General features: G+C 39.5%; 1 pseudogene; it reads right to left on the bottom strand.

Moving 5' to 3' along the window:
* Positions 1 to 18038: 18038 nt before the first annotated feature.
* On the bottom strand, positions 18039 to 22942 carry LOC110576754 (annotated as a pseudogene).
* Positions 22943 to 24268: the final 1326 nt, after the last annotated feature.

Below are 24268 nucleotides of genomic sequence, written 5' to 3'. Positions count from 1 at the left end.
TTACTTTTCTCACGTATTGGTTCTAACTTGGATCAAAAGTCTAAACCAAAAGGCCTGTAAATAATTTTGGCACAATTTATAAAGTTTGAATGTATATTGCCCTCATTATTGAAGCAAATTATTGCAAACTGAATCATATATTGGGTGCTAAAGAACATTCTATGTAAAGGAATTGTATGGTGAATCCATTTGTAAAATGAATGGTCACTTCCCAGCATATCTGTACATATGTTTGGGGTTTTTGAGCATTGGATTTTCTTCGAAGGTGGTAAAACTTTTCTTAGTAGATATGAGGTGGTCTTTGAAAAATTGCTTACTTCTTATTACAGAAGAAACAGATGTCCATATACCACATATGTTTTAAAACATAAAAGAAAATGCTTCTGAGAACCTGTTATGCCTCAATCATGGTAGCTACTCAATAACGAATGTTTAAATAAAAAAATAAAATGAAAAAGAAATCATTGATATTCCCACCATCTAGAGGGAACCACTATTAACTCTGTGGTGTCTATCTTTCTAGTCTTTTTCTGGGCGTATTTTGAGCGTACTGCTGTTTTTATAAGGTGCCGTTTTCACTTCACAAGGAGTCGTGAACATTTTCCAGATCGCTAGCTAGTTGCAAGGTACTCCCTCGTGCAGCTGGGTCAAATCTAACTGTATCTCAGATGCTGACCTACAGCCACCCTAGCCTGGGGGGGTGGGGGTGGGGCGGGGAACCACTCTGAGTTAAGCCCCTCCCCCTGGTGCCGGCATTACACATTACACTACATTAACGTGTTTCTGTCCCATCCCGAAGTATTAAGCTGAGAGAGGAAAATGCAAAGCCCAGGCTAAAGGAACTGCTGGAGCCAGGCTGTGAATACAGTACCTGGAAGCTGGGTGTGTCGTCTGTCACCTGTCATGCTCTACCTGCTGGGTGACATAGTTTTTTGTTGGTTTGTTTTTTTTTGTCTGTTTGTTTGGTTGGGTTTTTTTTGGTCTTTTTCTAGCCCCAGAAGTTCCTTTCAGCCTCTGGCCACAGGAGGAGCTGACGGCAGCTTGATTGGGCTTCTGCCAACCACGAGGAAAGAAAAAACCCCACTCCAGTTGTTCCTTATCACTGGGCCACAGATAAAGTGGTTTCCTCCCTCACTATGTGTCATGGATTACAGAGTCACGGTGTTGTCACTGAACTCTGTGACTGAGGGAGGACAGTGCTTTCCCAGGAGCATTAAATCTGCTTTGGGGGTCCTGCAAGGGTACTCAGAGCCTGCAGTACGCTAAGCAGCCGGCTGGGTTGTCTTTCCTGGTGTTACGGTATTAGGCGTGTGGTTTAACGTGCATGCCCTATGCACAAGAGGGGTGCAACTCAAAGCTAGCCTTCCGGGGTGATGTTCAAAAATAGTTTATATTCCTAGATAAAGATACCACAAGGAAACTACAATAGGTAGATGGATCCAGTCCATTCCTTGAGTATATTAAGGGCTAGGGTTTCTTTAGGTTTGGGAATAGAGTATAGTAATTGCTTATGGGAGTGAAAATGTGTTGGTTATTGCAATTTATTAGCTAAATGACTATGGGCAAGTTCCTTAACTTCCCTATTACTCAGGTTCCTCATCTGTATAATAAGGATAATAAATACAATACAATAAAGACATCAAAGGGGATGTCATCCAGATCGCATTATGCAATGTGTACAAGGACTTAGCCCAGTGCTCAGTTCACCATAATCACTCCGTGAATGTTAGCTATTTTTATTGTCATTGCAATTGAGCTTCTTGTCTTGTATAAAGGCAAGTGATGAGAGTCTTATCATGGGATTTAACCTCAGGGTCTATATCTTCTAGATAAAACAGGTAGACAACACTCAGTTAACCAGGGAATCATCCCAAAGATACATTGTTCTCACAGCACCTCCATTTTTAGGAATTGAGATGGGAGACAGAGAGCCTAGTTTCTCTGACAGAAAGTCCTTTTGCTAAAAAGAAAAGGAAAGAATTGATGAGGTAATTGAGATCAATGCAATTTTATTTGTAAACTGACCCAGTTTTGTAGTTTGACAAGAAAGATGCTTGGTTCTGAGGCTTCAGTAAAATAAAAGAACGACCTGTGGCTTTACCAGCCCCATCCCTTATTACCCCAGTAACTCAAAATGCTTTGCCCCAAAGCTGCTGCCATCATCAGAGGATATGGCAAATAGTTGTTGCTGACATGTACCTCTTCTTCCACCTACCTTCTAGCACACATGTCTAATGTTGCCTGCCCATCTGACACTCTGGTCCTATCAGCCCTATACATTCTCATTTTGCCTGGGATCTTCATGAACTCAGTAGCTGGGCTCAGTTTAGACTCAATGTTACTGTGACTTGGCAACTTCCCATTAGTAGATCCAAACTCCCCATACAGCCAAGGACAAGGGTCTTCACAGACTCTGAAGTTTTCGGAGCTCCCAGAAGGAGTCTGAGAGCTGTAGCTCATATGCATTCCGTTCTCATTTCCCTCTTAGTGCATTACAAAGGCCTTTCCTCCCCCCTGTCTTCTTCCCTCCTTTCCTTCCTTCCTTCCGTCCTTCCTTCCTTCCTTCCTTCTTTCATTCCCTCCTTTCTTCCTATTTACCTTCTCTCCTTTAGGTCTAACCTAAACCTTTCCTGATGTTATTTAGGTCCATAGCATTAACCCATGCTACGAGTTTTGTGAGATCCTTACCCAGTCTATATACATCAGTCAGTCCCTCATCTCTATGCTCAGTATTTTCTCTTAATCATTCCCTATTGACTGCTTTTGCTGTGTATGTTCTAGTTTAAACAATATAAAGTGTAATGTAGATGTCTTCTTATTTCAGAAGACGAATCACAACCTATCAGATAGCGAACCATTGAAATCATTACTTGTGCCTAATTACAGATGAGGGAAATACCTTGTTTAATATCCATTTTACAGCAATAATTATATATTGATCTATAGTGTGCGCTAGCCAGCTGATATACATTTCTAGGACCAAGCCCGGAAATGGCTATTCTGACCAGATGATAATCACAAGTATTCTCAAAATAAAAAGGGGGTACGGACTATAGTAGAATCATGAGGTAGCCAAATTCACGAGGATATCTGAAAGAGTAGAACCAAAAATAAGTAACCTACCTGTCAATGAAGATGATGAAGATGAAGATCAACTGGGTGTAGGTACATTTGATTGTGTCTTAAGTTGGTTTCATGGGACTTCTGTTTTTGACTACTTTCTTTGCAAATTTTTTCATGGAGCTATAAATTGATAAAGTCTTTTCACAATATGGTTTGGGAAATGATTATCAGAAACCTGAATGTGCAAATCTTTGAGCCAGCAATTTCATTCCAGGAATCGATTCTGAAGAAATACTCACACGTACCCATGAGGAATACAAGAACTGCAGCAAGGTCTCCAACAGCAAAAAATTGAAACCACTTTACAGTTCTCATAAATAATGCAGAAAAAAATAAGTTCATATTATGTTATCTCTTTGGATTATATCTTTAAGGAAAATTCTAAGTAGTAAAATTATCAAGCTAAACAAGAATTTAAACATTTTATGGCTCTTAATATGCATTGCGATTTCTTTTCAAAAGAACAGTTAAAAAAAAAGAATAGTTTTAATGTTTTTGCCACAAAAAGCGTATTGTTTTACTTCATCCTTGTTAGCACTGGGTATTAATTTTTAAAACTAAAATTTGGGAAAAGTAGAACAATATACTTCTTGACTGAGTCATAAATTTTAAAGTTTCTCTTTTATTAATTTATTAATTGCATTTGATGGATTAACTGTTAAGGTCCTTTGTCCATTTATTTATCTAACAGTATTTTTTTATTAATAATAATAGTCAGCTCCTACTGAGTGTTTGTCAAGCGGCACTGTTCTAAGTACTACACAGACATACCACATTTTAACTTTACAAAGCTCCTTAAGTATTCCTGTTGCCACCATTTTACAGATGAAGAAACTGAGACCCAGATATGTCCACATCATAAGAAGTCTAACTTCAGAGCTGAGGCTCTTGCTCTCATCACACTCTATGGCCTCATATGAATGTGTCAAATAGTTAAGATAGCATCTCTTCATCTGTCCTACTTGTTAAAAGTATTTTCTCAGTATGTTATATTTTTTGTGTTCTTGCATTCTTATGTGCAGAACATATTAACGTTCTTATAATGAATTCAATTTGCTTTTATCTTTGTCATTTCTTCTATCATTTCTAAGCTTATAAAGATATTCCTGCTCCAGAGATGTGAGAAATTTTCAAATTGATATTTCCTTTCAGTGTGTATGTGCAATATAGATGAACATATGTATTTGTGTATATAAATGTACATAAACATATACGGATATACAAATTCTTTAAGCCACATGGACATTATCATGATATACAATGTGAGGCAGTTGGGGCTTTTTTTTTTCTGATCCCGACACTGTTGTTGAGCAGAGAATCTCTCTGCCAGTGTCCAGATGAGATACTAAGCCACTAGGATTTAAATCTTTGACTTACCTTTGCTCCAAGTGATATGATTAGGACAAGAATATGTAACCCAAGCCCCAATGAGTCATTCCAAACCCCTGAATCATCCTGACAGACTTGACAAAACTTCTGCTGAATTACTGCCTTGGAGAATTCTTTGCATGACTAGTTGAACATTGAATGTCTGCAAGCCTTATGATTTATAGTCCTTCATCATCTGGGCACATGCCTGACCCAATGGGCACACCCATTGTATTTCCAAAGAGAAGAAATATCTTAGGTATTAAATTGGTAGGTCCCAGTTGGTTCTAAAGTATAAGTCAGTAGAGCAGTGCATATAGTGTGATCCCATCTAGAGGGAATTATGTATCCTTCATATATAGAAAAGACAGGTATAGATTAAGATATGAATATGGATATAGATATATAGATGTAGATATATAGAAGAATACACAAAATCACTGGTCAGACACAGGGGGCTAGGAGTGATGAGGAGTGGAGGAGAGTTTTCACTACTTACCTTTATGTGACTTCTGAATTTTGTTTTGTGTGCCTGTATTACCTACTCACAAATAATTTTTATCTTAAAAATAATTAAAAGTTAAGTTCAGAAATTTCCATGGTGATACACTAACATTTTCTAGTCACCTTATAGAAATAATTCAGGGTTGATAATAGAAGGGGTTACTAATTCCAAGGTGGTTTGGTAACATTCTGCATTATACAAAATTTAATGTTTTATGATACGCAGTCCATACCCACTTTGCTCTCATCTGAGTCCAGTACTCTGCTTTGGTTGTAGGGAACTACATTTCCCAGTAAGGTGGGAGTAGCTTCCTATTGTTGCTAATCTCTGGAATTCCTTTCTGGATTCCATGTTTGCCTTCTCAGGTCCTCCATTTCCTAGGCAACCAATTCTTTGTATCACATTTCCTCTGTTGGAAAAACCTGGAATGGCTCTGCTTTTCTGGTCAGAGAGCCTGACCAATGCAGTTCACAGGTACCCATTTTCTGTTCCTTGCTTGGAAATATCCTTGCGCGTGAATAAGAAAGACACATCAGGGGTCTTTCATATAATATATGATCTTAGATTCAGATTGCAGAACTCCAAACACACTGAGCACGTGGCTGGTTTTTTGTAAGCCACCCCTGTATTCTATAACTACCATTCTTCACTATTGCCCAGTGCTGTAGATACATACTTGGGAATAATTGCCTTTGCATTCTTTTCAGAGCCAGAACGCTTAGGACATTAAATGTGGAAACCCCTCTGGTCAGACTCTTCAGGATACTGGCCTGGAGCTGGATGAGGCTCTGGCTGAGCTGTGAAAAAGTCAGATACATGGCTTCTCTCTGACAGAGATTTTAGGGGGAAATGACTGTGGGGTGCTTACATACAGACTTCCCATTTCTCAGCTGGCTTTGTTTGTTCTAGTGTTAGAAATCAAAATCTCATTTCCCTTGTTCCTCGAGAAAGACAGTTGTTCTTGACTAGGCCAGTGGCCTTTATTTAAAAATCATGGGCCTATCTCTTATCACCACAGGGTCCTTGCTAAAATTTAACCTAAGCCTAGCTGATACAGATCAATTATAGGTTCGTCAAGGTTTGCTAAAACATTTTAATTTGTTTAAGTTTTAATTCATCTGAAAGGATTGGGTTTTCTCAATTCACAAGTTATCCGAATCATATTCTGGCCTGGTGTGAGCAGTACCATCCTTCATAATTACAGGCAGTGCCTGACTCAAGACTTCTGACTTATGCATGGACCTTACATCATTGCTCTTCTGGATTTGGTGGGACTCCGCCCTTCCTCACCCCCGCCTGCACCTGTTGCTTCTTTCCTCCATCTGCTATAAGCAAGAATGTACCTCCCTCCTTCCCTCACAATCCCCTTCCCTGAAGTTGACCTTCTACCCCCAACCCCCGCAATATGGAGCTAACCTGAACCCCTGCACCCCCATCCCATTTCAGCTGTAGAATCTGTCCCCATCCTCATCTCTCCACTTTTGGCCTTTGGGCCAGACACACCATCCTTTCATTGCCCCTGTTGATGTCCCCACATATGGCTGCATCCTGCTACACCAAAGGCCCTGCCCCTTCAACAACGTGCCCTTAGTCCTGACTCCCCACACAGTCCCTGACACAGGAACAAGCAACCCCAGTTATTAAACATCTCATCCCCATACAATGACCTTGTGAAGGTCCCGGCGTCTGTCCCGCTTGTCCTTTAACTGCTCCCCACTAATCTTCACTTCCTTTGGCAGATTTCCCATCCATCAATTGTTACTCCTGGGGCACCTGGGTGGCTCAGATGGTTAAGCGTCTGCCTTCCGCCCAGGTCATGATCCCAGGGTCCTGGGATCGAGCCCTACGTCGGGCTCCTGGCTCAGCGAGGAGCCTGCTTCTCCCTCTCCCTCTGCCTCTCTCCCTGCTCATGCTTTCTCTCTCTCTCTCTGTCTCTCTGTGTCTCAAATGAATAAATAAAATCTTAAAAAAAAAATTTAAAAAAAAAATTGTTACTCCTGCCCTGACCCTGTCATAGGTGTAGACTCAGCTTTACTAGAATGTTAATGAAGCTTAAGCTTCAGAAGTCTTCGCACGGGTCCCTTCCAAGGTCCCATGTCTCATTTTGCATTCATAATGGCGTGTTCTTCCTGAAGAAGGCCCCACACGTGTTAAAATCTTTAGGCCACAAAACCTGGATCTGCTCCTACTTAGGTGATAACTCCCTTATTATCTTGGAATCAGGGGAATGTTCCCACTCCCATGTCCTTTTGCTGCTTCTAGGAAATATGTGCTTTTAGAAACACAAATTGAACTTTGAATGCCCTCAACTTTAGACACATTGTTAAACTTAGTGGTTAGTTTTAATTATAAGACTGGTGTTTTGTTTCAGCTCTTTTTTAGGTTAAATAGGTTTTTGCTGATTGGCTTTGGAAACCAACCACTGAATAAGTGACTTGTAAACAAACTTCTGGAATGTAAGCCATTTCTAAATTGCAGGCTTCGGGGACTTAACATTAACAAAAGCCCATAAACCACGACATACGTGCACTATTTTATATGTGTGGAAACCTATGTATAAATACTGACATTTTGTCATATGAAAAAAATTACCCAGTAAAGTCAATCAAAACATGTGGCAAAATTCGTAATATTCAATGAGTCATGATGTATGATTACAACCAGTCATCTATATTTTCTGAGGCAGTTTCAATTTTAAATGTTTTGCTCTATGATCACCCTGTATGACTCTCTAGTTCATTGTTTTATACCCAGAAACTGGTATAGTACCTAGCACACAGTAGTTACTCAAGCAATGCATGCAAAATGAATGATTGTATGATCCTGTTTTGCAGACTATATGCCCTGCTTTTGGTTTTAAAATTATGGTCACTGACTATAATGAACATATACAAGCAATTTAATTTTTTTCTTTTTACTATTTTTAAGTCTACATTGGCAATTCTGTAAATTTATTTAATTTTCCAAATCTCACTTGCAAAATAAAACAGCTTGGATTTCAATGAAAGATACAATATATACATTACTGTCTCTCTCATTAGTGAATCAACTCTTTACCAAATGATTACACAACCTCTTCCAGAATATTGTGTTTATTTTCTTGTTAATGTGGAAGAATGCTTTTATATCAATTTTGGCATGTAAATACTTTTATTTTTAAATAATCAGTATACTTAGAGCATTCTAACCTCCCACATAGTCCTCCTAAATGCTACAAATATGTTACACACACTCCAGTTTTTAGCCTAAGAACTCATTAACTTGCAGTGAGACTATGGATTCCCTCCAGCAAGTAGATTAACAAGGTGAGTTTGAGGAAGAAAAATTTTCATGTAAATTATCTTAATCCTTTTAAGAATCCAAAAGGATTAATTATAATTGAATGATGACCAGGAATGTCTTTTATTTCTGGATTCCTAGACCACACCAGTATTATAAATTGGTTGCAACTTCTCTGCTTCCTCTTTCCTCTCCCCTTCTATCCTTTTACCCCCACAAGAGAAGTTAATAGTCAACTGTTGATATTTGGGAAACACATTTAGGGAAAAAAATAACAGGAAGATTTTAAAATTTTGGATTGAAAATAAATTCCTGGTTCTAGGAAAATTTATAGCTTTGGAGCTAGTTTTGGGATTGCACTATTCATTTCTCCATCCAAATACCAGTCATTAGAATAAAGACAAGTTCTGATACCATTTTCCTCACCCCACTTCCCATCCACCCAAGAACCCTCCAGAAGAAATACGTTTTCCTGTTCTCTCTCTCTTTCTCTCTCTTTTTTTTTTTTGCTACAAGCATTTTTCATCCCAAATCATATACGAGAACATAGAGAAATCTCTTGATCCTGAATTGCAGCATATACATGTGTCCACTTCCTATCCTGACTTTTATGATAATCCCTTCCACCTTTATTTCTCATCTTTGACCAACAAGTGAGAAATACAGCCAACTCTATTTACCACAGAGCATGACTCATGTCTTTCATGGTTGGGAATTTACCCAGAACGGACATAGAATGTGATAAATCTTAGAGATTATTATTTTTATAAGTACACGAGTGGTCTCCACATAAGCTAGGAAAGTTGCTGGAAGTCTGCAGAAGTTTTCAGAATACCTGAAAGCCAGAGTCCACTTAGTAGTTCTTTGAAGAATAAAATTCCAGACATTTCAAAGGAGCAGATCGTTCAGACAACTGGTGTTCCCTTTGCAAACCAGCTTCCATCCTCGCTACGCACCCTTTCTAAAACCCTTCCATGAGAGGGTCATTAGAATGCTGTTTGCAATGGTGGTGGTTTTTCAAAAAATACCAGGTTCTCCCACTTCAAAGAATAACCAGCAGAGCTGTGAGTTGGTGCTTCTTCCTAAGGCGTTCTGGAGGAAGTCTAAGCAGGAGTTCCCATCTTTCCCTATTCTGCCCAGACAGGGGAGGATTTTTTTTCCTTCCCAGTTCTCTGAACTAGCCTGAAGAGAATTCCTTATGAGGAGCACTTAAGGCAAGATTTCAGAAGATCTACTACCTCATTTTATGGTTGTAGAGGAGGTAAAGTATGAATTCTGGGGGAGGAGGCAACAGTGAATTTAGTGCTTAAAAAAACAGAGCAGTGAAAATAGGTAGTGAAATAGCTCATTTTCTCTCTTCCCCTGGGGGCCTGAGGCGGCTTCTCCAGGACCTTGGTGCCTAGGTACTGGAGGAGGGAGCAGTTCCATCTGGTTCCATGGAGATAGCATGAAATGTTGTTCACTTACTTTCAGCAATTTGGGGTCTTTAATTACCAGTCCATGCTCATAGACTAGAATTCAGCAAGAGGCTGGGAATCAGAGCTCTAAATGCTAAATTCTTTCTGCCTAAGGCTTGCTCATGTACCTGATGAGTCCTTGACCTCATTCATAAACCTTGTTTTTAGCAAAGTCAAATGGAGCAGTCTTACCACTATTGAATATTTGACTGTATTAACTACCTTGCCTTTTAAAGCAACTCTCCACTTCGGGCAGGAGCCTCCATTCTTCAACCCAGAGAGGGACAACAACAATCTCTATAACCCAAGTTAGGAAACCAGGAGGAAATGGTCAGTGGACTCAGAACACGCCTTTCCCAGTCTCCTTAGTCTTTCTTGAATAACTGAGCACAAGCTACAACTCTTCTCAGAAACTCTTCTGAGACGCGGTAGGCCCATTCTTTCCCCTCCCCCAAAAGCTGCATGATCTCCACACTATTTCCTACAAGAGCCACTCAGCTTGCTCTTACAAGTAAGGTAAAGATAGTCAACACCATTACTCATCAGAGAAATGCAAATCAAAACCATGATGACGTACCACTTCACATTCACTGGGATGGCTATAATAGAAAAGACAGACAATAACAAGTATTGGTGGGGATGTGGAGAAATTGAAATTCTCATATCTAGTGGTGGGAATGTAAAAGGGTGCAGCCACCGTGGAAAACAGTCCAGCAGCTCCTCAGAAGGTTAAACACGCAGTTACCATATGACCCAGCAGTTCTTGTCCTAGGTAGATACCCAAGAGAAACGAAAACATATGCCACACAAAAACTTGTACTTGGACATTCATAGCAGTGCTATTTCGTAATAGCCAAAAGGTGGGAAAAGCCCAACTGTCCGTCGACTGATGAATGGAGAAGTAAATGTAGTCTATCTATACAAGGGGAAATTATTCAACCCTAAAAAAGGAATGAGGAGCTGGTACCTGTACAACACGGATGAAACTTGCAAACATTACGCAAAGTGGAAAGAAGCCAGTGACAAAAGATCTTATAATGTGTAATTCCATTTATATGAGATGTCCAGAGTAGGCAAATCCATAGAGACAGAAAGTAGATTAATGGTTGCCAGGGGCTGAGGGGGAGGGGAATGGGGAATGACCGCTGACAGGTATAGGTTTTCTTTTTGTAGGGATGAAAATGTTCCAGATTTAGATAGTAATGATTACGGTTGCACAACTTTGTGAATATACTAAAATCCATTGAATTGTACACTTTAATGGGTGAATTTTATGGTACAGAAATCGTAGCTCAATAAAGCTGTAAGAAAGAGAGAGAGAAAAGGAAAGAAAGAAAAGAAAGGAAAGGAAGGAAGAAAGGAAGGAAGGAAGCGAGGAAGGAAGGAAGGAAGGAAGAAAGGAAGGAAAGAAAGAAAGAAAGAAAGAAAGAAAGAAAGAAAGAAAGAAAGAATGAAAGAAAGAAAGAAAAGAAAGAAAAGAAAGAAAAAGAAAGCAAGAAAAAGAAAGCAAGAAAAAGAAAGCAAGAAAGAAAAAGAGCTAGGATAGAAGAAAGGAAGGGGAGTAGACTGGTTGGGGCAAATACTGAATTAGGTGTAGTCTTGCCCCCTCAATATCTCTTTCCCCAACAAGCCCCTCCTAGGGCTCCTCTTCCTCTTCCTACTTTGTCAAATTTGCCTCCAGAAAACGAACCCTTTATAGCCAGTCATGACCTCCAGCCTCCTTATAATTCATGAGACTACCTCAGCCATATCCACTTGGCACATCCTCCGGCCCCAACACAGCTGCTTGGCCTCCCTGCTACAGAAGGTATCTACCAGAGCCCTGCCTTAGGCCCTTTGCTTGCAAGATCTTGTCAAGATGCCTCTGTACTGGTGGTTTTGCTCCTCTACTCCTCCATGGTTACACAGCCCCACCCCTCTGTGAGTGTGCTGGGAGAAGCTAGCTCAGCAATGTGCACCCAACACCTCCAGCTGTGTCCTACTCAGCCCAGGTAAATTCAGGGTGGCTCCTGCTTAACCTTTGAAAGAATTTCTCCTAAAAGCCAAGTGCTGAGTATACATAACTCCACTTAATTTTCACAATAGCCCTGTAAAGAAATTATATTATCCCCACTTTTCAAGAAGAAGAAACAGATTCAAAGAAGGTAAATGACTTAATCAAAGTCACATAGATTGGAGTCAAGATTCAAACACGGACCTGTCAAAGCCAGCACTCATTCTGCTGCCTTGGATAATACTTCCTTCCCTCTGTTGAGTGTATATCATATGTCAAACAGTGTTCTAAGCATATTAACAATATTATTTCATTGAATCTCACAACCCCACGAGAAAGGTATGAGCATCCCATACAATTGATGAGTTCAGAGAGATGAACTCTTTTAGATAATATGTATTTGTCCACTCACTGAATGCCTGGGAGATTGGGAAGATTTTTGCTTTTTCTGATAAAGGTGAAAGATGCAAATGGTGCTGTCTTTCCCCTCCCTCTTGCCTTTGAGCAACTGTTTTGAGACCATAAAAGAAGGGCAAAAAAAAATCACAAATATTTTCCCAAACATCATCAACCTGCTAAGCAATAAACTACCTTTAGATCTTTTATTACATAAGAAAATTGAAATCCTACTTGTGTAATCCACTGTCACTAGATTTTCTGTTACTTGTAGCTAAACACATTCCTAACCCATACAGGAAGGTCCTATTACTAACCTCTTACAGATAAAGGGGCACAGAGAGATGAAGTATGTTTCCAAAGCCACACAAATAGTAAATGACTGCAGCCTACTGATAGTTGTCCCCTCTATTCTTCTTTTAACAACTTAATTACCCAACTTATAGCTGGGTAAATGGATGGTCACATTTCCCAGGCTTCCCTGTGGCTTTGTGGGCCATATGACTATATTTTGGCTAATGGCATGTGAGTAGGAAGGAAGGACTGTGATTAACTTCCTGGTCATGCCCTCCAGTTCCTCTTTCCTTCTTCCCACTGGTGGTGACGGTGAATCACACAGACCAGGGTAACACCTTGAGAGATGGCAGAGCTACAAGACAGAAGGAGCCTCAGTTCCTGAATGACCTCATGGATTAAAGTTGCCCTACACCCTGGCATCACCTATCAACTTGGGCTTTTAAGTGAGAGAGAAATAAACTTCTATCTCATTTAAGCCATTGTGTTTTGGTGTCTCTTAAAGTACCATTAGTATAAGCAATACTGTGGCCAACCAATTTGCAACCATAGGTCTAATTCCAAATTTGGGTAATTTCCACTACAACTCCAAATATCTAAATCAGAGATTGTGAACTCAAATGCCTACAGATGCTAGGTGGGTAACAGATTAGTAAAGAAGACTGGGCAGAAACTATGGTGAGTGCAGAGCATATATACGGTTACCAAGTTCTAGATCCCTTTTTTCCTGCTAGACTATATTTCTTAGCTCTCCTTTTACTTATTTGGGCCCATGTACTGAAGTCTGGCCAGTATAATGTGAATAGCAGGAGTGAATGCTGCATCCAGTCCTGGTCCAGGACAAAGTTTCTCACTCAATAATGTACTCTTTCTTTTCCCTCAATGCAAGTAGAAAAGATGCCCCAGGAAGTCTTAGGAACCAAGCAATGAATATGGCAGAGCCACAGGATAAAAAAAGCCTGGATCCCTGGGTTACCACTTAGAGAAGAGCTGTATAAATTACATTGACATGTAAATTTTGACACGAGTAAGAAACAAAGTTTTCCCAAGTAGATTCAGTACATGCTCGGGTCTATTGTTTCCACAGCACAAGATCGCTTATCCTCACTAATACACAAAAGCAGCCCCTGTAGGAATGCAGGCCCAGTATTGCCAGATCTTTTTTTTTTTAAATTTTTTAAAAAAAGAAGACAGAAATGCTGAATGTTATGAAAACACATCTCATTTTCAGCATTAGCCAATACCGTGAAGGCCTCTGTCTCGGTATTATAGTGTACCCTGATCCTGGGACCTCAGCCAGCTTCTTCTACTGATCCCAGGCTTCAGTGGCCCCCCCAAAATCCAATTAAGTTTCTAAGATTTTCCCCAATTTGTTATGCAGGCTTATTAAACTTTAAGCCAATGCTTTTTGGAGTATAACTGTGAAAAGCAGGAAATTATCTATTACCTAAAGCTATTCTCTCATTTGATACAAGTGATCTTGCCAAGCATTTGTCTGGAGCTCCAGTGTTTCTCTTTCATTCATATATTCTTAAATTTAGACCTAATAATCCCTACATATCCAACTATATTCATCAAAATGAAACTATTTATCAACTTTTCTCTACTTAACCACCTGCCAAAATTCTTTCCAACTCAAGGCCCAACTCAAAGATTATCTCCTCTATGGGGTCTTTTCCATCCAGCTGAAGGAGCATGTTCCGCTTCTAAGTTGTGATCTCCTGAAGAGACCAGAACATTTCCCTCTTCATAGTATCAGTTCCTGGAATGACACTTAGCTCATAATAAGTGCTCAACACAAGGACTCAGCGTATGTATTAGTGTTTTCTGATTGTTGTTATATATTTAGTTATAGTTTTGTTTCACTCTGTGTACACCTGAATCAGTGGTTCATCATAATTGTGCTTTGCATTCTGTGGTAAGATGTTGTCAGGAAGCATTGGAACTAAGGGCCTTGTCTGCAATAATTGAATTCTGAAAGGTCAGATATCTTAGCTATTTAGAAAGGTAGACTCTGGAGCCAGACTGCTTGGGTTCCTATCCCATTTACTAGCCAAACAACTTTGGGCAAATTAACTTCTCTGCTTCTTTGTTTCCTCAACTATAAAATGGGAGTAATAATAACTAGTACTATTGTATTGGTTTGCTAGGGCTGCTGTAACAAAATACCCCAAACTGGGTGACTTACACAATGGAAATGTATCATCGCACAGTTCTAGAGGCTAAAAGTCTAAAATCAAGGTGTCAACAGAGTTGGTTTCTCCTGAAAGATGTGAGGGAACGGTCTGTTCTAAGCATCTCTCCTTGGGTTGTAGATGACTGTCTTTTCCCTGTGTCTCTTCATATGGTCTTCTCTCTAGGCATGTCTGTCTTTGTGTCCAAATTTCCCCTTTTTGTAAGGCCATCGGTCATTTGGGATTAGGGTTCACCCTAATGACTTCAGTTTAACTTGATTACTGTTGTAAAGACTCTATCTCCAAATAAGGTCACATTAGAGATATTGGGGGTTAGGACGCCAGCATATCTTTTTGGGAGAGAACGCAATTCAACCCATAACCATAGTACCTAACCAGATTATTGTGAGGATGAAATGAATTAGTACATGTAAAATATTTAAGAACAGTGCCTATTACACTGCAAGCTTTTAAAAACATTAGATGATATTATACTTCTTAAAATCTTGTTATACCAAGGTGGCCCTTAAAAATAAGTCACAGGAAGGGGCGCCTGGATGGCTCAGTCGGTTAAGCAGCTGCCTTCGGCTCAGGTCAGAATTCCAGAGTCCTGGGATCAGGCCCCATGTCAGGCTCCCTGCTCAGCGGGGAGTCAGCTTCTCCCTCTGCCTTTGCCTCTCCCCCTGCTTGTGCTCTCTCCCTGTCAAATAAAGAAATAAAATCTTTTTTAAAAAAATAAGTCACAGGAAATTATACTGTTTCAGTATAGTTGTTTTGGGGCAGTGGTTGGAGAGAAGTGGTGATGGTTTCAGTCCTTGTTCTCGGGATATAGTGAAATGAAGAAAGTGTCAGTTCTTCACATCGATAATACAACAGAAGGTATGGCAAGAAGTTGTACGTTATTGCCCTCACCATAAGCTTGAAAATGCTCAATTTGAGAGGTATGCCATTCACTGAGAGCACACTACAATTAGAATTTGTCCTTCGATTTATTATTAGGTATTGTTAATGCATTTTTAGCAACAATCACTAAATCAAAAGTACAATAAAAGATTATAGCTTGAATTTTGCAGTTCTAGAATTTGACCTCTTTTAAACATAGAGATTGGTTTCAAAGTCTCCTTAGATATTCTAGAGTTAGAATTTTTAACTAAGTCTCTGAGGCAAGTTGATGGTTGTGTGACTCAAACACTGAATTACAGCCCAACAAGCCATTCAAGGCACAAAATTTATAAACATAAATATTTCCTAATAATGTCCAGGGATGCAAATCCCTCATTGGTTAGGATCCCTACAAAAAGAGAGGACTCTCTCGGGCGCCTGGGTGGCTCAGTCGTTAAGCGTCTGCCTTCAGTTCAGGTCACGATCCCAGGGTCCTGGGATCGAGTCCCACATCGGGGTCCCTGCTAGGCAGGAGGCCTGCTTCTCCCTCTTCCACTCCCCCTGCTTGTGTTCCTGCTCTCGCTATATCTCTCTCTGTCAAATAAATAAATAAAATCTTTAAAAAAAAAAAAAGAGAGGACTCTCTCTGGTGGATAATATCTACCCTCCTTTTAACAAAGGGGGAAAACAAAAAGCCAGTTCTCAATGTTTTGCTCTCATTCTCTTGAGAATATATCAAAATTTTACTTTTGGTTCATCTCCTGAATCACTCATGAATGCAATTCTGTGGTGATACGGTTTATACATTCCTTTCAGTCCTGATGGCATTTTAAATTCTGGCCTCTGAATAAAAATTTCAGTGCAGGTCCCATTGCATTTGTTGATTTTACAAATGAATAGATCTTCGGTAGGGAGAAGTCAGTGCCCTCTCAAAAGCCCTCTTCAAGGCAGAGGCTGCGTGGGTGGTATGGGCGATCTGAATATCACCTCTTTACATGGGCGGTCAGTGATGCACGGACCATCCAACCACATGTGTAGCTTATTTCTGAATTATTATACCAGGTCAGGAAACCTAACTCATAAGTATGTACCATGGTAACCCTCAAAGTTCAGATATACTATTTCAATTCTATTCAATCCGCAAATCCAGACTTTTCCCCAGAGTCATTCTTCCGTCATTTGTGAACTTTGAGGAGGGCAGGAGGGTATTACTGAGGCCTCTTTTCTCTGCTTCCATCTCCTCCCCTACAGCCTCCCAACGCTCTCCTCCCTGCCCCTCTCTTCCTCCCCACCTATTTGGTTCAGGTGTGTTGAACCAAGTCAGTTGCAAGATTTAGTCTTTTCATCTTAGGTATAGCCATTAGCCCTGGGGTTAAAATTGGTTTTTTGTTTTGTTTTGTTTTGTTTTCTGCCACTTTTAATAGGGTAAGTGAAGATTCAGAAGAAAGCCTTATCTATGCTTTAAAAATAAATTATTTTCTTACTATGGAAGTAATCATGGTCATTGTAAAAAAGTTAGAAATACAGATGTATTTTTAAATTAAAAAATTTGTGTGTGTGTACACATTTAGTTTTATTTTAACAAAGCAACTTGTACATTTTAAATGTTTAAAACTGAGCATCATCTTTCTTTTCCAGTGAAATAAAAAGAAAGTTTAAAAATCAACAGAACAGGGGCGCCTGGGTGGCTCAGTTGGTTAAGCGACTGCCTTCGGCTCAGGTCATGATCCTGGAGTCCCAGGATCGAGTCCCGCATCTGGCTCCCTGCTCAGCAGGGGGTCTGCTTCTCTCTCTGACCCTCCTCTCTCTCATGCTCTCTCTCTCTCAATAAATAAATAAAAATCTTAAAAAAAAAAAAGTCAACAGAACAAAATTACAATAGAGAATGTCAATTTCAAATAAGATTCTATAGTTTCTGCCGATTCTCCCATCTAGTGTCAGGGCTCAAGTCATCATAAGAAGAGAATTTTATTTTAAAAGTGTCATCTTAAACTGCAAGGATCTCCACTAAACATCACAATTAAGCATGCCAACCTTTGCTGACCTTCTATAACCCCAATTCTTTAAGTTTTTTTTTTTAAACAAGAGAAAGCAGCCAGATACATGTTGGTAAATGGCAAATGCTGTCTATATTCACATAAAGACACAGTGTAATCTCTGAGCCCAACATACAGAGAAAGGAGGAAAAAAGCTAGAAGTCTATGCACTACTACACAGGGGTCTAGCATCCTCCACTTCCAGCAGAGCTAAGGGAGCTGAAAGTTTTTTTTTTTTCCCCCACAGAACGTGGTGGTGTTGATCCCATAAAGTTTTTGTTGAGACAGGAAGGGATAAACATGAATTTGGAACAGAAACAGGTAGAGATTCTTTTCCGCTGTATTCTGCTCAAGGTATTCCCCCGCCCTCCCCAAATACTTTGAGAACCATAGTATAAAGGGAAAGAAAAGAGCCTTCAAAAAACAAGGCGAATGAGCACAAGAGGAGGAAAAGAAAAAAAAAAAATTGCAACTTGCTCCCAGGGACCGGAGAAAGTTAAAAAAGAAAGGTTAGAATCCATCAGTGTTCCATTAGTTAGCTTCTCCTTCCTCCCCCTCATCATCATCTTCATCTCCTTCTTCATCAATATCCTCAAATCCTTCTTCTTCTTCATCATCATCATCTTCTTCTTCTCCTTGCCCTTCATCATCCATATCAGGAACCACGTAGTACTATAATGGATTTGGCCAAATGCCATCTTTGATGACCTCTCCTAACTCACCTGCACCTGCATTAGAGTGGTCAGTAAACCAGGTGAAGAAGCTCTCTGGTTCCTCATGCTGCCTCTTCCTGCTGGCTTTATTCTGTGTTTGACTTGAACGTTATGTCAAATTCTTTCCAGATTTCCATTTGATTTCAGTGGACTTTGAAGATGGATCACCACTCTCATTCAGATAAAATTCTTTGGACAGAACTTTATTTTCAAAGTAAGGGGTTTCATCAAAATCAAAATCTATGCTATAACCTGATTTAATATCTCACATCTTCACATTCTGTCACTTCGACTCTTGTCAAATAAGGCAACACCTCTTCATCCTCCCCCCTGAGAGATACTTGTGGATGGTTGACAAATGTTGTTACTCCCAAATTTTGGATTTTGGTGATCAATTCTGGCCTCTTCTGAAAAAATGGTTGGTGGAGTTTTTTATATTTCTGCTCTGCTTTCAAAATCTCCTCACTGGCTTGCTATTTCATTTTGTACTCCATCAACATGTTCAATTGCTTCTTGAATTTTCTTTTTCTCCCTTCAGGAAGTGCTGAGGGGTTGTCGCCTCCAGCTTGGAGTCAGGAGGCAATTTCAGTTTCTTCTTTTGAGGAGGAGTGAAGACTGGCATTTGGGGGCCATGCTGTGAGGAAAAGTCAGTGAAACAAGGGCAGACACATGTCTGGAAGAGGCTTTAATTACTCCAGAATGTGTTTTTTAAATTTTTTTTAATTAAAAAAATTTTTTTAAAGATTTTTTTTATTTATTTATTTGAGACAGAGAATGAGAGAGAGAGAGAGCAGATGAGAGGGGGGAGGGTCAGAGGCAGAAGCAGACTCCTGCAGAGCAGGGAGCCCGACGTGGGACTCGATCCCGGGACTCCAGGATCATGACCTGAGCTGAAGGCAGTCACCCAACCAACTGAGCCACCCAGGTGCCCTAAAAAAAATTTTTTTTAAGTCATCTCTATACCTATCATGGGACTTGAACTCATGATCAAGAGTTGCATGCTCTTCCGACTCAGCCAGTCAGGCACCCCAGATATATATATTTTTAACAAGGAAAGATAATATCCCAGATGCTGAAACCCAGAAATAAGCATAGCTAACATTTTAATTCATAGTTTGTCAACTTGCATATACTTTTAAATCTCTGAATTACCATGTAGTCAGATCACACAATTATTCTGTCTAGAAGAAAGGCAGATGCTGAGAGGGCCAACTACCAGGTTAATGACCTCCCCCACCACCCCCCATGTCCAGGAACCCTCTAAGGACCAATATCAATCAGTTTCCAAACCCTTGCAAGAGTTTCTGTCCTGGTTGCTAAATCTCCCCATTTGTCTCCAGTCAAACATTATTCCAATATTGGCTACTTGGCCCCAGATCATCAACTGACAGGCAGAATATAAATATACAATAAAAAGGAAAAGACCTCCCAAATTTTTGAAAGAAGAAAAACAACTTTCACTAAGACTAACTCAGTGCAGCAGCTGGTCTAGTTCAGTGAGGAACTACATACTCTGAACATGTGGACTCCATATTTTGAAAACTCAGCTCATGCTGAGGAAATTTACATCTACCTGGAGGAAAAATAATGTCTCTTGGTAGATTTTACAAATGCCAACACTTGAAAATGTATGTCCATGGACATGTCCAGACTCAATGTCTATATAAAATATACACAAACTTGCACATTTTAAGAACATTTCCTAGAAAATTATATCTTAACTATAAGTAGTATCCTCAGAGAGAATTAAAAAAATAATTAAGATTACAATTTAAGAGCTAAATGTGATTAAAAAAGGCATGGCTCCAAAATAAAAAGTTCTTAGAAATTAAAAATATGGTAGTTTAGCAAAAATTTGATACACATATTGAAGGATAAAGTCAAAGAATTTCCTAAGGAAAAAAAATACAGGTAGAGTGAAATGTGAAAGAAAGGCTAAATTGTAAAGTGTAAATCCAAGAAGCTAATGTCCAATGTCTAGGAGCTCCAGAGAGAACAGACAAAATGAAAGGAAAATATAAATTAAAAAATAATAAAAAGAACTGAAAGTTATGAGTCTCTATACTGAAGAAAGAGAGAAGAAAATGCTGTAATGCCAGACACAGTGAAGGAAAACTGAACCACAGTCACAGAATGGTAAAATTTTAGAATATTGAAGATTTTTTTAAGGTTTTTATTTAAATTCCAGTTGGTTAATATATTGTGTAATATTAATTTCAGTTGTAAAATTTAGTGATTCAACACTTCTTTTTTTTTTTTTTTTAAGATTTTATTTATTCATTTGAGACAGAGAGAATGAGAGAGAGAGAGCGCACATGAGAGGGGGGAGGGTCAGAGGCAGAAGCAGGCTCCCTGCCGAGCAGGGAGCCCGATGCGGGACTCGATCCAGGGACTCCAGGATCATGACCTGAGCCGAAGGTAGTCGCTCAACCAACTGAGCCACCCAGGCGCCCTGATTCAACACTTCTATACAACACCTGGTGCTCATCACAAGTGCACTCCTTAATCCCCATCCCCTATTTCACCCATTGCCCCACACACCTTCCCTCTGGTGACCAGCAGTTTGTTCTCTATAGTTAAGAGTCTGTTTCTTGGTTTGCCTCCCCTCTCTCTCTTTTTTTCCCCATATGCTCATTTGTTTTATTTCTTAAGTTCCACATATGACTGAAATTATATGGTATTTGTCTTTCTCTAACTTATTTCACTAAGTGTAATATGCTCTAACTCCATCCACATTGTTGCAAATGGCAAGATTTCATTCTTTTTTACGGCTGAGTAATATTCCATTGCATATATATATACCGCCTCTTCTCTATCCATTCATCAATGGATGGACATTTGGGCTGTTTCCATAGTTTGGCTATTATAGATCATGCTGCTATAAACATTGGGGTTCATGTATCCCTCTGAATTAGTATTTTTGTATCTTTTGGGTAAATACCTAGTAGTGCAATTAATGGATTGTAGGATAGTTCTATTTTTAACTTTTTGAGGGACCTCCATACTGTTTTCCAGAGTAGCTATATCAGTTTGCATTCCCACCAAGACATTCCATGCTCATGGATTGGAAGAACAAATATTGTTAAAATGTCTATTCTACCCAAAACAATCTACACATTTAATGCAATCCCTATCAGAATATCAAAGATTTTTAAAAATCCAAATATTTTCAGAGAAAAAAACAAATTGTCTTCTTTTTTAAAAAATCAGATTGGCATCAAACTTCTCTTTAGCAATAACAAATGCTACAAGACAATGGAACTCTGCTTTCAAAGTTCGGAAAGGAAATGATTTTAAGTGAAAAATTCAATACTCAATCAAATTATTAATTAAATTTGAGAGTAGACTAAAGACACTCTAATCGTGGAAGGACTAAGTTTACCTCCCATATCCCTTTTCTAAGGAAGAGATTCAAGGATATGTTCCAACAAAATAAGAGAGAAAACTAAAAAATGTGGAGTTCAAGAAACAAATAGGCCTATCGGGAGAAAATGGAAGGAAGACCTAGGGTACAACTTTTCACCAAAGGAAGAGCACAAAGGTCCAGTTTGGAGCTGGTAGAACAAGGGCTCCAAAATATGTCTGGAAAGAAAATGTATATGACCAGAAAGAATTCAGAGATTTGATACTATCTTGAAGAAGTTGGAATATCAAGTTGTAAAAAATGCAGCAATGCAGGAAATGGAGTGGGGAGAAAGAGACAAATAGAAATTCCAAGAAACACACAAGACAATGTAAAAAAGATACCTAACGGTAGTTTACTATGTGGCTGACCTGTGAGCAATCTTTATATAGAAAAATGTTGTAAACACTGGGGACCAATTTGCAGCTTTTGGAATCAATCCACAGGCCAGGCAAAAGGAAAACTTAGGTCTGGTGGTAGAACAAGATTCATGTTTTCTTTCTTGACAACGTAAGTTAAAATGAAGCATTTGATTGTGGTAAGAAGGAAATGAGATGAAGGAAAGGGTAAGGACATTCATATGTTCACCTCACAAAGTGAAGAGTCAAGAGATACTGTCTAGTTGATGGAATTAAAAATATATATGTATACGTATCATATATATAACACATAACAAGTATATAAAAATATATAACAAATAATAAATGACAAAATAAATAAATAATAAACAGTATGTCACAAATCTATTCTTCTAGTGATATAGTAACTGCCAAAAGAGCTAAAAAAAGAAAGTGTTTCCCCATGTGAGAGATTGGGGGAAGGGGTTATTGAAGGGGAGGGGCAGGGAACTGTTGCTCCTTTATCTAAGCCCTTCTGGATTTGGTCATTTTTAACCATGTACATGTACATGTATGCCACTTCAGATGCACAGAGAAGCAGATGCTAAGACAGGATTTGACATGCCAGAGATTTACTGACGGGAAGCCTGTGAAGGACAGAGGGAGATAGGAGCAGGAAGAGACAGGGAGGGGGTCAGACTGTGATCAGGTCTGCTGCCTGTGAAGGGAGAGGGGGAAGGAAAGATTGGATAGGAAGAGCCTCAGAACCTGGCACAGTTCTGGGGAAGCCTTGCCTTGCCGGGCTGATGGGGAGGGTCTGCACAAAAGTTGCCCAAGAGAGGAATCCTGTGTCAGGCAGGGTGGACCAGCACTGGTACCTTGGTACCTCAGCAGTGTTTGGTCAATGGCTGCCAGCAGCCCAGAAGGGTGGGGCTCAGGGTGAGTGCCTGAGTGCTGAAGATGTGGCAGCTGGGCTGTCATTCTGCCAGGCACCCACAGCAGCTTCTCTTAAAGGGACATGCACCCACGGCAGCCATTGATTGGATTTTTACATTGTTTAAAAGTTTATTAAAAGAAGAATAAACTCCTCTAATCCACAGGTGAAATGAATAAACATTCAGAGTAGCACAGTCTCCTTTTTTGTTTTTTCATTTTTTTTTCAACAATTCTATACATTACCCAGTGCTCACCATAAGTGTGCTCTTACTTCTCTTCACCACTTTCACCCATCCCTCCCCCCCACCTTCCCTCTGGCAACCACCAGTTTGTTCTCTGTATTTAAGAGTCTGTTTTTTTATTTGTCTTTTTTTCTTCTCTGTTTTTTTTTTTTTTTTTTTTGCACAGTCTTTTATAAAGTCCATCACCCACCTGGTTAGTATTATTCATTTTGCATTCCTTTTTTGTTCAAAGGTGTTGCACTGATTAGGTTAAATTTATTTGTTTCTTTTTCTTTTTTTAAGATTTTATTTATTTATCTGATAGAGAGAGAGAGAGAGAGCATGAGTAGGGGCAGAGGGAGAAGGAGAAGCAGACTCCGCACCGAGCAGGGAGCCCGACTCGGGACTTGATCCCAGGACCCTGGGATCATGACCTGAACCAAAGGCAGACGCTTAACTGACTGATCCACCCAGGCACCCTGTTTTTTCTTAATGGAAGGGTCACAGTGAAAAACTAGTGAGGCAGCCATTTTCTTCAAAAAATATCCATAGAGTCAAGGAATAGAAGTCAATGAAGGAGTAGAGTCAAAGAATGGAGTCAGCAAAGAGGAGGAGGACCTATGGATTCAAATGAAATAGTCTCAGGAATTACATACAACCATGTAGAATAGATTGAGCTCATTAGAAGCCCTCTAATTCTGTGACTCTCCCAGCTCTGAAATTCCCAATGACTTCACACATAAGACTAACAAATAATAAATAAATTCTGTTTACAGTACAAAGTAATTGAAAAAACAGTTTAAACATACATCTTTTGCAATTCAGAGGCCAAGACGTATACCCAACGTATCCTGAATCATACAATTTTGGGGGCCCAGTCAAAAAAAGACAAAGAATACAAAATTTATGAAAATAATATGCTCGTGAACACTGGATATCACCCTGCATAAAGGAAAGTATAAGCATGTTGCAGGGCAGGAGCAGAGTGGAAAGAGATGGCAATCTTAAGCAATCGTGATTAAAGTTTTGTACTTTTGCAAATTTTGTATGAATACATGACCATGTGAACACACTGCTAGCACCCCTCCCAGGGTCTTGGAGAGGGCCCTGCTGCTTATGCTTCATCAGCATCTTAGTAAATTCACATCTC

This window comes from Neomonachus schauinslandi, chromosome 1 (genome assembly GCF_002201575.2).
Source record: "Neomonachus schauinslandi chromosome 1, ASM220157v2, whole genome shotgun sequence".
Taxonomy (NCBI): domain Eukaryota; kingdom Metazoa; phylum Chordata; class Mammalia; order Carnivora; family Phocidae; genus Neomonachus; species Neomonachus schauinslandi.
The sequence above is the reverse complement of the archived record's forward strand: the minus strand, read 5'-3'. Positions and strand labels throughout refer to the sequence as shown.